Genomic DNA, 14,451 nt, shown 5'->3' with positions numbered 1-14,451 from the left:
ATGGAGGGACATAACAGACCCGAGGCCATGGACGACAGGCTGGAAGATAAGAATGAAAAAATGGGATGTTTGTGACAGATCTGTGGGATTAAAAAGCAGGATGTGATCACGAGATCCTTGAGCATTTAAGACCTATTAATCCTCAGAGAATTTCCAACCTGAGCCCTCCTTAATGAATAAAAGATAAAAGCTGTTGACAGCATTTGTGACAATGTCAGTTACCACAGATTACAATGTCAACTCATACATGTTAAAAAGTTAGAAAAGCAAAAACTGTGGTATAATGCTAATAGTCTCATGATGATATATATTTTTTATAATCTTGTGGCTAGACGTCACCCTGTCTACTTCCATTTTGAGTGCCTTACCGTAAAAGCAATATTTTTTATGATAATTGACATCAGTGCTATATAATGCATAACTTGTATTGAACCCACAACATTCCTTTAAAAGATAAACAAAAAATGACACATATATAAATATATAACGTAATTGTTTTCCTATTATTTGTGAAATTAATCAATGCATCCACAAACAACTCTAGCAGAATGATCTGCACTTTTGAAATGATTTGCATATTCTTTGCTTTTTTATATGTATATAGGTCAGTCAAATGAAGGATTGCAGCACTGGATGTCACAGGAATAATATCTGATCCTACACATCACACAAACACAAATATATGTGCGTGTGCATTCATTTGAACAGCGTGTGTGTGTTTGAGTCTCAGGATAATGGAGCTGCCCAGCTAAATGGTTGATAGATGGTTCTCCAGAACTGCTAATTAACCCTTGATCAGACCTTTATTGTCCGACATCCAGACGGCGTAAGCCAGACATGGACCTTAACAAAGGGTGCAAATGCAAGCGTGGCCTCATACACGCTTACAAACACAACGAGCAGCCTCACGTAATTATAGCTGAATTGATTAATGTGTCTTGTGTGTTGAGATTACACTGATCTGAGGACACACACACTGATACGCAAGCGAGTGTGTGTTGTATGAGTAGAGGAGACGTGCTATACTATGAATGTGTGTGTCCACCTATGCATGCAATAGAAGAAAAACAACAGGCCAAAATCTCATTGCTACCAAATCTCAAGCCTTAAAATGCATATTTTAAATACAGTAACCCTTCAAATTCAATCCCCGAGCACTGGTACCTAAAGATGGTCAGTGCATAAAAAAAAAGGTAAATTCAATAAAAAAATAAAAAAAAATCTGTAAAATAAAATTAAATAAAAGATTAAGATGTGATTAAACAAAGTGTCATTACATGTCTTGACACAAAATATTTAGGATTTTCTGTGCACACAAAAAAACCACACAATGCAATTTCCTTTTTTATGTAATACTACTAAAAACTAATCTTACTTATTAAGATAAAATATTCATGATATATTCTCTGAAGACAAGTGTTAACAGCCTAATATAAAAATTCTGTGTAATTGTTTTGTTATAGACATTTACATATTTTTAAACTTACTTTTATAGTAGTAGAAACCAATGAATCTACAACAATTAAAAACAGGATTTTTGTATGTAATGATTTCCTAAAGGGTAAGATTTTTGTGCATTCTAAGACAACTGATCCTTTATTTGTTCACAATAATGCAACTCAATGAAGTATTGACTGGTGAGGACTCTGTGCTTCCACTCTAATAATGCCACTGTGTAAGTCACAGCAGACCAGAAAGACACAAAATGACTAAATGCAACACTATAAAGAACCTCTCGTCACTTATTCCTTTGAATCCTCTTCTTAAGTCTATCATAGACAGGCTAGAGATGCATGCAGTACAGATGAAATGCATTATAGGTTTTCAGGATGATGCCGTATGAATTCATTCGAGTTCAGTGTTCAAATTAAGGGTGATGGTGGATTGAAGGCTGAGAAAGTAGATGTCAAACTCAATGGGCATCACAGATGGCTGGCGGTGTTTTATACACTGATCCTCAACCTGACACTGCCGTACAATTAGCATCACTGTTCAAACCCAAAGAGGTGACTGGACTGAGCCTTTAAATTGTTCATTTGAGAGAATAGCAGATTTATACTTGGGTTTTGAAAAGTTTACAGTAATTTAGTTTAGTTGGGCCGTGTCTTTTCATTTCACACAAAATAGCCATTGTCTAAAAGTCACAATTACCTGAGAATGTAACCATAGCAACAGCAGGCTGATTAAGGTCAGATCAGATAATTAAGATAACATTGAACACAACACTGAAAAAAAGGGCCTACCATCATTATCAATCTATGATTTAAATATAATTTATATAACAAAAAAAAATATTTCTTATAACAGATGATGTTTGGCTAACTTCCCTAGAGGTTAAAAAAAAATCATTTTTGGCCAGCAGAAAAGACAAACATCAACTGATAACAGGCCAAAACGATCAGTAAAGAATCTCCAAAAATTACTATTTAATTTGCTCAGTGGCTCAAAAGAAAAAAAATTACGAATAAAAAATTAATTTATTGTAAAATGTGCACAAATACAGCATATGTATATTTTTATTAAATTTAATTCAGTTTATTTAGATGTAATTCAAATTAGCAAATTATTCATTCAGTTTTATATAATCTATAGGTTACTAATAAAACTGACCCAAAATTTCCTATTTTACAACGATGAGAATTTTTGGTTAACACAAAACAAACCTCAACCAAAAGCACACTGAAATTATCAAAGAAATCTTAAAAACAAAATGTGTACATATAAACATAAAATAATACAATTATAATTAAATTAAATTATTTATATAATTATATGTAAGATTATATATGATTGTAATATTTTTATAATTTTTAAGATTGAGAAACACTGAAGAAAGATTGAGAACAATACTCAAGCACTGTTGCAAAAAATTGGAAGGTTCTCAAAAATAAAATAAAAGCAAAAAGAAAAGTAAGAATTTCTGTGTAGCACAAGATAATCCTCAACCGACAACATCCCGAAATTATCCATAATGAAACCTTTAAAGCAGTTCAGCCCCCTGAAAGACACTATAATTTGCACAGCAGGTCCAACCAAAAAACATGTTTTGTGTGCATTTTAGGCCAAAAAGATGTGGGGAAGCAGGTCATGAATCCCTCTCAGTCCAAACAAAGGCATCATCTACGGACATAACATCACATACAAGGGGACGTCCTGGATCTCTGACAAATATCAGCTGGACCGAAAAAAAAAACATTGCACATTTAGCTGTAAGCATTTGTCGTTGTGCTTAAACAATAGATTGGATTAATTGCTCAGCGCTGCAACATTATAAACAAGTTCTCTCACATTTAGTGACAGAAGCAAGACGATGACACAAAGGATGGGATGCTCGCCGAGAGCCTCAACTAAAACCACTGCCAAAAGAGTCCAGAATATGCCATCGATGCCACACAGTGACCACAATAAAGTGAAAAGAACCCAAACAACTCAAACCCTGAATGTCACCCAGCAACTGGCCATTTCAGCCGCAATGAGGCAGATCGCTTACATTGTGCACTAGTGATAATGCCAGCAGTGAGGTGTAATTGCAGGGCACGGTGCCCTCTCTCCTCGACAGGGGCTTTGACGGGACGCACTGCCTTGGCAGGTGGCTGCGCACTGGCTTCCAGCCTCACAGCAGCGGACAGTTTCATCCGTCATCTGGACGGCCTGTCAGATTGGATGGCTGGACTGACAGATCTGCGGGCAGTGGAGGAGACAGATTAGCTGACGGGGTTTAACTGCCTGTTGAGATTGCTCAAGACTGCTGGCTCCATCATCTTACATTACCGTTTTATGTACAGTATGAATAGATGTATGCTATAGGCTCAGTACTGCTGTTGTACAGGAACAGGTAACCTTTGACCTGAACGGCTCATTATACTCAGGTGGGTTCTACTGAATTTTGTAATTCAGACAATTAAATGTTTTAATGGCTTGATTATTTGCACAAGAAAAGGGGATTCAAATAAAGAGCTAAAGTCTTTGCTCAGTAAGAGAAATATTAACTGCATACTGAATTGAATCAGAAGAACTGAAAGTTGTTGAGTGAGACAAACCAACACAACAAAACATTTAAGATATATTCAGACAATCTGGGGGAAGCACAAGGCAAACCCTCAACTCTAAAACAATGCATAAAGAATTTTACAAAATACTAATTTGATTATGTAAAAAATCCAAATTAAACCTCAAATAGAATATTAATATTAATAATTTTAATATTATACTATTTAATAAACATACTTTGGTTTATAAGTACTTAAATGTGTAATCAATTACCAGATTGCAAATTATAGGGAAATTATATAGAAAGTAAAATCATTTCCATCTATCAAAATTATATAATTGAATTATAGGTTAAATTATAGGTTTGAAATTCTATCCAATATATTAAATGGTACATAAAGGGGACATGAAAAAGTAAGAAAATGCTTATATTATTATTAATTCATGCATACTGCAAGGAATCATATATATATATACACACACACACACACACATATAGGTGCATTTATAATGAAGATTATCTAATATAATTATTTTGCTTATTTAGAACAACAGTATAGAAAAATGTGACTTATTCTGTAAATAAGTAGTACAAAGTCATATATAGATGATTTATTTAAGATTTAATAAGATATAAAGCAACATATTCATGCAGTAATAAAAGTGTGTTTGCCCACTTTCTTGCTTTAGACGCATTCTAACCAGCCCTCCATTTATCTCTGTCAAACACTTGTGTATCATTAGTGGCCTCATGGGAAACATACTGTATCTTTTTTATTATTAGCAGCTTTCCCTTTAAAGCCACAGACATGGGAAATTCAGACCACCTTGTCGTCCTTTTAATGTATACCCCTAGGCGCCATCACGGCCCAAATGCATCATAATCCCCAGCCGCAACGTAAGTGATGTCAGCAAACTCTCCCACATCTCTTCCATTTAAAACCATCAGTCTAATTCCTCTTTGATCACCCCTGCGCTTCCATTACTTTCCAGAGTGCTCCCTAGGCATCAGCCTCCATGCTGATTTCTTCCTGGCTACCACAATAAGAGCAAATCTGACAAACATGCGGGGGGATTTGGTGACTGAGTCAGAGCCGCTGAGGAGTTGGATGGCTCTCTCTGAATATCAATGCACCTGGCAGGCCTCCATCACATTGTTGAATGAAAATGAAAAGGAGAGCACGAGCGCTAATGCACTAGCTGAATTGCTATGCAGCTCGATGCTCCGGCGTTGAAGGGTTGATTAGCGCTAAAGGCAGAGAGCTCAGGGTCTCTGGTTTGAAGAGTATCATTTACTTTCAGCCTTGACTCAACTTCAGGAATAAGTGATGGCGGCACACTTGTACACCACTGCTAATTTAAACAATATTGATAAAGTCCTTAAATGCGCTCTGAATATTAATCCAGACTTCTCAAAAGGACCTTTTCTGGTAGAACTGGTCTCTCTGTTGATACCTTGTTAATTTTTATTTCTGTAAAGGTGGTCTAACCTGGAAAGGTCAGATCTGTATCCTACATAGACATTAATATGGAGCTGGTCCCCCTTTGCAGCTATAACATCTTCCACTCTTCTGGGAGGCTTTTCGCCCATTTATCCAGTTAACCCATTTTGAGATCAGTACTGATGTTGGACGAGAAGGTCTGGTGCAATTTCCGTTCCAATTCATCCCTGAGCTGTTCGATGGGGTTGATGTCAGGGGTCTCTTCAGGGCTGGTCAAGTTCTTACACACCAAACTCTTCCAATCATGTCTTTATGGACCTTGTTTTTTGCAAAGTGATGCTGGAATAAAAAAGGACCTTCCCCAAACTGTTCCCACAAAGTCGGAAGCATAGCATTGTCCAAAATGTCTTTGTATGCTGAAGTAGATCTTAACAATCGATGTGTGCAGGAAACTGAACATACCACGCCAGCTAATTTTCATAAGAATTTGACAAGGCAGGTGTTTTAAAAGTTTTGAGAAAATATTTGGATGGTTTTTTTCTAAGTGAAGTTTAGAGGGCGGGAGATTAACTTATATACCTTAGAACTTATATACTATATTTAAATTTATGTAAAGTTACTACATTAATTCTTTATACCACAGGCAAATATAACTCGTCGTGCGCACCACAAATGGGCCATATAACTAAGAGCAATCATTATGATGTTATGATTTTATTATATTCAATGACACTATGACATTCTTCATTGTAGTCTCACATTCACAGTAAAAACATGAGACTGAATTCAACCTCTCTTATCTTGTGTAGTAAAAAAAAAAAGCCTTAAGAGATTCATTCCAGCGGCTGTAATTGAAAAGATTAAGTAACATACTGGAGTTCAGCGGCGGTGCCGCACACAGAGCGCAAGCCTGATTGAATTTTTAAGTTATCAGGGGGCATTTGATTTGCACTGAGTGTCCGCGCTGGTGCCACTTTCAGCAGAATATGGAAAATTACACTTAACATGCTACATTAGTGGTGGAATGGATTTAACAAATCAAAGTACTGCAATTAATTCAAATGCGAGTGACATTTACAGTATGAAGATGGTAGACGTCACTGTCGCATTCAAGCTGAGCATGATATTTACAGGATGTATAGACTGAAAAAAATGGCTTTAAAAGAATGTTCACTCTGTCATTATTTGTGAAATTTCTAAGAAATGTCAAAATGGCTTACATTTTTCTTCCAAAATCTAGTTTTCTACTAAAGCTTGCAGACAGCCAACTTGTTGCCAAGATGATGGGAAGCCTCAAACAGGAACAGGACTCGGATAAGAAGTACATTATAAAGGTTTTGAAAGTCTCTTCTCATAAATCCTCAATGCCGAGTCTAAGAACAACAGGAGGAGAGGTTCATGGACGCAAGTCCGGTAACAATAATCAGAATCAGAATGAGCTTTATTGCCAAGTATGCTTACGCATACAAGGAATTTGTTTTAGTGACATAAGCTTCCAGTACACAGAGACAACAACAACACACAGAGAAAAAAAAAAGAAAAAGAAGAAAAAAAGAAAAAACATGCAAATAAATAAATTGTATGAACAGTTGTGCTATAGATGATAATGGAATAGAATAAAGTAAGATGCAGAGATGTTCTTGGATGGAGGGGTAACAAATAAATATAAGGATATTGCACTTTTAATAATAATAATAGCACTCCAACTAGAAAACACCCAAAAAAAGAAAACAGCATTTCAGTTTCTCTAGTACTTAAGTAGAGTAGGGATATCAGGGATCCTGTACATCTGCAACATCGGCTTTCTACTGTCAAGTGTGGACCGGTTCCTGCTGTGAATCCCACCTGTGGTGGAGTGGGTCAATACTCGAGTGCTGCAGTGTTTTTAACACCACCAAACATGCAATAATTTAAGCAAACCATGGCGAGAAGTTATGTAAGTTTCTCAAATACTGCGATAATATCAAGTTGACTTCATTTCCGGCTCCGCTTGCATGCAGACATTTTGGAGCATCAGCCTGACACACTCATGCATTTTTCATTAAAATCACAATTGGCAGCATGCCGAGATGCCATCTAATTGCTCTCATATCATCTCTGATTGTAACCTGATCTTTTTGTTGCAGCGCGCTGCGGCGGTCACATTCATATCTGAAAGTCGAACGCACAAGGCTGCGATATGAAAGCGTAGCCACAGGCGTGCCGCTTTACATGTGAGCACGACTGGTTCGGAAAAGCTGACAATGGGAACTCAACACATTACAACCACCAGGTGACTCCATCAGACGGGCTGCGCCGCTGACAAGGAGCTGATGGAAGGAGGTGCGGCAGTGGCCTGTGAAAGCACTCCACTGGGCACTGAGCCGAATAAAATTAGGCAATCAAAAAGCCATCCTTGCCAGAACAAAGACTTCATTTTTCATGCATAACAAGTAGACCTGAGCTTTGATAATACATGAGCGACTGGAACAAGTGAAGACTAGGCGGCATTTACACAATGTGTACAACAATGTACCTTAAACCTAAACAGATTTTTTTTGTCTGTTTTTTTTTTTTTTAAGTTTTGCATATACTAAACTATCCCGTTTACACAGATCCGCAAAAATGACTAAAACGCTGTATTTTGAATGACAGGCCAGTAGTTGGCGATGTTACTTTGTAAACATGTTTACTCTTCAACAATGTACTAAAAACAAACAAACAAAAAAAAAACATTTATGACAAGTTTTGCAAACAAACATCAATGTTGTCAAAACAATCGCATGCACTATGGATCCACAAAAATGAATAAAACGCTGTATTTTGCATGCCAGGCCAGAAGGTGGCAATGTCACATTGTAAAAAAACACTATGTACATGCACACATACCTGTTGACTGAACACACATTACGCATGTGCATGACTTCACCATTTTCACAAATATGCGTTTTTGCAGTTTGCACAGAGACAATAACGTTGAAACCTGTTTTCAAAAGTTTGCGTTTTAAGGCCCCTGAATCACTATTGGTGTGTAAATGAAAGACCAAAATGAATAAAAAAGTTTTGTTTTTATTTGAAAACGGGTTTAGTATAAACACCCCTAAGGATACATTACTTATCAATGTACTAAAAACTAAAAATGTTTCTAAAAAAATGTGCATACAAACAACGTTGTCAAAACAATCCCGTTCACATGGATCTACAAAAATGAATAAAAACACTGTATTATGAATGCCAGGTTAGTGGTTGGAGAAGAAACACATCCTGCCTGCACACATACCAACAGATGGAAAATGTAATACACATGCACATGACAACACCGTTTGTGTTTTTGTAGTTTACACGGAGACAATAATGGTCTTCAAAAAGCTTGTGTTTTCAGGCCCCCAAAATGTATTGTCATGTAAATCATTGGCCAAAAATGCATAAAAAGTTGTCAATGTTCAGATGAAAACATGTAAACAGCCCCAAAGTGCCACCTTTTGAAAACAATACTGTTATCATCTCCATGTAAACTATGAAAACATGACTTTATGAAAACAGTGTCATTATGTGCATGTGTGTTACTGTACATGTTCAGTCTATAGGTTTGCATGTGTGCGCAGACACATTGTGTTTCTTTACATCACCAATTACTGGTTTGGCATCCATAATAATGCCTTTGTAGCCATATTCACCGGTCTGTGTGGAGGGTGATCTTTTTGACAACATTGTCATCTGAAAACAAAACTTTTCCATTTTTAGTACATCATTGTTGTGTAAATGTACCCTAAATGCAATTTAATGGAATTTCATGCATTTGTGGTATAATGTTGGTTTATGTTCAGCACTAACAATGGAAGTGAATGGGGCCAGGTTTTTTTAACCTTCAAAAGAAGAAATGTAATGTAATTTTATTTTATTTTATAAAAGCACATTTACATTCATTTTATTCATAATAATAATAATAAGGTAACTGTGTAATTTACAATCACTACTTTAAATGTAATAATTACTCTTACTTACATTAACTGTAATATTTTACTCAGAAGTGGAAATGGAAAACTTTTCAGATTCTTTTTAACAAGGAACAAAAAAGCAGAAAAAATGATGTTATAGTCAAGCACTTACAATGGATGTGAATAGAGCCATTTTTTGAAGAATTTAAAAGCAGAAATGTGAAGCTTTTATAAAAGCACCTACATTGTTTTTCTTTTAAAACGTTTGCATTATTTAAGAGTAAAGCTCTCGAATATAATTTTTTTTAGGATTTTAGAGTTGAATATAAATTTAGTTAGTAGTTTTTTTATTATTATTATTACCACCATATTAAAATTAAGTTCATGTCTTGTGGCTGTACTATTGAAACTCTTGAGTCTTTTAACATCCAAGGATTGGTCCAGTTCACATCCATTGTACTCTAACTGTAACCCAGTTTTTGTTTGAATAAGAGAGAAGAGTGGAATAATGTTTGTGGTCATCAAAATTATAAAAAAGGCCCTCTAGAGTTTCAGAAGAGATCTCAACAATGTTGTCGGAGCAGAGGTTATAGTCACTATTTACTGTGCAAGCATGAGTCTTCTTGACTTTACATGACTTGATGTTTCATGACTTGAATGCTGAGTTAAGCCAAGCGGCCGACATAAATCAGCAGCAGCAAGATTTCAGATTAAAATATATAGGAAGTGTTTATGCACCATTTTAATCATCTTTTCCATTTAATTGCCTCACTGTGTGACAACTGCATGAAAACGGAATGCACAATTAAACTATAATTAGACTCAAATGCATGACATATGGCATCTAATGCTGCTGTTACTGCTTAACATGTCATGTCAAACACTCAAGCACTCAGTGTGAGTCTCTCTGAAACTCAATTCTTACACCTCCACAACTGCCAATAAGCTGCTCAGGGAAACACAGGGTGACCTTTTGCGGCTGCTTTGAAGCTTAAATGAATAATAAATGTTATAGACAATAATGCATTGGTCAAGTATTAACTATTTATGTTTACAGGGAGCCCCTGTGGTCTACATTTAAAGAGCTTGCGGTCAATTCTCATCGGGATAATGCTTTCCCTATGCTGGACTGTAAAACAATGTTGAGTCAGGTGTTTCTTTTGACAATGGCTGCGCATCAGTGCTATTTTAGTATTATTTATACTATTATAGTTTTTAATAATATTTTAATATTTAGATTTTGTTTTTATATTTTCAGTTTAGTATTTTTTAAATCGTTGTTTGATTTTATTTTAGTAATGTACTTTTGTCATTTTTACTACTTTTTGGTTTTTATATTTCAGTATTTGTATTTAGTTTTAACTTTTATGTACTTAATACATTTAATAGTTTTAGTTAACAACACTGCTTTTCAACCCATTTGATCACACTGACAAGTTTTATTTTTATATTTTCAATTTTAATTGTGGTTCATTTTAGTAATGTATATATATTTTAGTAAGGATTGTAATATGTAGAAATGTAAAACGTTAATATTTCTAACTGGCTTTAATTTGTTTTTTGTTTTTAATCAAAAAATTGTTAATAACACTGTTTTTCTACTCATTTGATCACACAGACAATAATTTTGTCACACAATCTTTTTTTATTATTATTTAACATGCAATTAAAAAAAATTTTGTTTTAATGTGCAAAATAACCTTTTATATTACTAAATAAAAACGCACTCAAGTAGGCAGTGTGAAAGTGCAGTACTATTTCATTCTGAACATTACCTGTGACCTTAGACTCTCATTAAAAAGAAAACACACATCTTAGCTCATCTAAGCCATAAACTCCAGCCTTTGTGCAGAATTTCATCCACTTAATTCGATATGTGAGATCCTTTCTCTCAGAACAGTACAAACTGTAACTCAGCAAAATGTTCAGGGACTGAAATGCCTGTCTGGCTTTGCTGCGTTCTTGAGTTCAAGACCTCCAAATGTCACCATCCATATTAAATGTCCTTCCTCACTCAGGAGATCGGCTACTTGGACTATTTGCAATGCTAATGGCCATCTACATTGTTTTAAGCTGTATTATTTTATGAAAGTAAACTCTATTCTACTTGTTAGTCACAACTGAAGGACCAAAGAACATTCTCATCAAAATAACTTAAGGTTGTTTTATAAAGGGACATAGAAGAAACAACAAAAATGATGGAGTGAATGGGTGCCGTCAGAATGACAGTCCAAACAGCTGATATAAACATCCCAATAATCTACAAGTAATTCACAGCACTCCAGTCCATCAGTTAACATCTTATGAAGAGAAAAGCTGCATGTCTGTAAGAAACTAATCCATCATTAAGACTTTATAAATTCAAACTGCTGCTTCCGGCAAAAGTAATCCATAAAAATGCATCCTTCAGTGAAAAAGTTCATCCCCTGTTGAAAATCCAACCAGATAAAGAACTGTTTTGGCTTTAATGGATACTTGATCTGTGCAGATTTCTCTCCTGATTCAGACGAGACGACTTTCACTGGAGAAAGCAATATTATTAGCCAGGAACAATAGGTTAAAGTTAAAAATCTCTTAATGATGGATTTGTTTCTTACAAACACGCAGCTTTTGGCTTCACAAGACATTAACTGATGGACTGAAGTTGTGTGGATTACTTGTGGATTATTGTGATGTTTTTATCAGCTGGTTGGACTCTTATTCTGACGGCACCCATTCACTGCAGAGCATCCATTGCTGAGCAAGAGATGTAAAGCTAAATTTCCCCAAATCTGATGAAGTAACAAACTCATCTACATCTTGAATGGCCTGAGAGCGAGTACATTTTCAGCAAATTTCATTTTTAGGTGAGCTATTCTTTTAAGAAATGTGGTAGGTCTTCCAGGTATTGCATGCATTTAATAATGCAAACAGCAAAATGTATGCTATTCCAAACTAATGTCATCAGCAAATGTAACTCTTTTACAAGGTGCAGATGTTATTCATACAAAAACGTATGATTTTTAGGAAAAAAGCAAGCATGAAGATTGCTCACAAATTCATTCAAACTAGCCACCAATTCACCAAAACGTCAAATAGTAACGAATTGCCATGAGACTGTGTTAGCTATTCAGTCACTGTCAAGCAAAGTTCAAACGCGCGTGTTGACACTAGCTTTAGCACTTTAGCCCCTTTTTTCGCTCAACTGCAACTGCATTTCACACTTTATTTTTGCAGTTGAACAAGTTCATCATCCGGTTCATCTAGTGCACTATGCTACAGCGTGAACACTTAAGCAAGCACTATTTATACTACAAAATAGCGTAGAATAGAGTGAAATGGGACAGAGCTGGGAAGGGAGAAAATAAAAACGACTCAAGTGTTTCTCCCCCAAATAAGACATTTCTGCACGGATCGCAGTGGCATTTGGGTGACATTTAGCAGTGCAGCCTGAGGGGATCGAGAGCATGTCCTGCTAATTTAGTAATTAACCGGGTTCATTCCTACATTTCAAACAGAAGCGATAAGCATGCAAATACCTGCAGATGATGGCAGAAACCAAGAGAAAACCTCTCCTCCTTTTGGATCTTTTAATTTCGATGCATGCTTTTGATAATTAATAGCACTGATGAATTAATTGATACGTTTCGTGTGAGCTCTAGATACTTTAGATAAAGATCCGTCACAGCACTCTCACTTCTGTTTGAGAGTTTGATGAAGTGATGATGGGCTGTTAACACAATAAACCCCTTTTACCCCCAAGACCATTAGCAAGAAACCAAGCGAAACAGAGTGAGAGAAACATTAAAGGGTGTAAAAGACACAGAGTGTGAAGCAGCTACTCTGTTTCAGTCTGCTCATGTCGGATGTTTTAACAGTGAAAAACTACACCACATAAAACTCCCAAAGCCATCCAGTCTCACAATGGAAATGTCATTCCAGTGAAGTTTGCCGTGTACAGAACCTCTCAGCAGTTGTTTTTAACCTCATTCAAGAAAGTGTTTTTGAAGGACTAGGAATACGGAACTAGCATGAACAACCGTTGTTTTAAATGATAGTACTGTATGAATTAATTTGTTCATATGATTGTTGTTTACTCACACACTCAAAATATAGTTTACACACATAAGGCTGCATATACATGATAAATGCAATGAAAGTCAGAGAAATTGATACTAGTGTCATTCTAATACTCAAACACATTATGAAATATGTGAAATAAGAATTTGAGAAACCAACTAAGTAATTAACTAATTAATTTATTTCACAAAACATTGACAAGCAAGATATATTGTTTTGTACCCATATGATTAGCAATATAATTAAGAAAATCATTATTACAAAATAAACCCCTTCAAGACAATACAACACACTGTAGACAATAATGTAATGTAATATATAATAATTTATGTATTTTAAATTGTTAATATAAAATACATAAAGATAATAATAAAGATGATAATTATAAGATTGATAATAAAGATTTGCTAAATATACAATATTATACTGTAATATTAAATAAATAATATGTATGAGTTTAATTTAGATACATTATTTTTAAATAATAATAAAGTAACAATATGGTAAAGATTTCTTAAATATTATATAATATATTAAATATAAAATTAATGTACTCATTTATTTTAGTTTTAGATAATTATAATAAAGATTTCTTATAATATAAATTATAACAATTGTACATTATATAATGTAAATGTATAAATTTCTTTATTTTAATTTAAGATAATACTTACATTAAAGATAATAAATATTTTTTAAATATATACTATTAAAATATTAAATAAATGTATTAATTTATTTTAAATAAATTATTAGATAAATTATATATTATATATATATATATAAGATTTATTAAAATAATACAGTATAATGTCATATGTAATATAAATGGGTAAATGATATATAAAAAAATGTATTCATTTATTTTAGATGAACTATTTTTAGACAATTATAATACAAATAATAAAGATTTCTTAAAATAATAATAATAAAACAAATTTGTAATTATTTATTCATTCATTAATTCTACTGTTTTTAATACACCTATATTTACATAAAAAAATGGTGTTCTAAAAAGAATACATCTTTCAAAGGCATTGAAT

General features: G+C 34.4%; 1 protein-coding gene across 2 annotated transcripts in view; it reads right to left on the bottom strand.

The window, feature by feature from the left end:
• Positions 1–14,451, bottom strand: part of LOC109078020 (metabotropic glutamate receptor 8-like) — a 156,818-nt gene that overhangs the window by 94,305 nt on the left and 48,062 nt on the right. The gene's annotated exons all lie outside the window — the stretch shown is intronic.

Source organism: Cyprinus carpio, chromosome A4 (genome assembly GCF_018340385.1).
Source record: "Cyprinus carpio isolate SPL01 chromosome A4, ASM1834038v1, whole genome shotgun sequence".
Classification (NCBI taxonomy): domain Eukaryota; kingdom Metazoa; phylum Chordata; class Actinopteri; order Cypriniformes; family Cyprinidae; genus Cyprinus; species Cyprinus carpio.
Note: the sequence above shows the minus strand (reverse complement) of the source record. Positions and strands in the feature narration are given on the sequence as shown.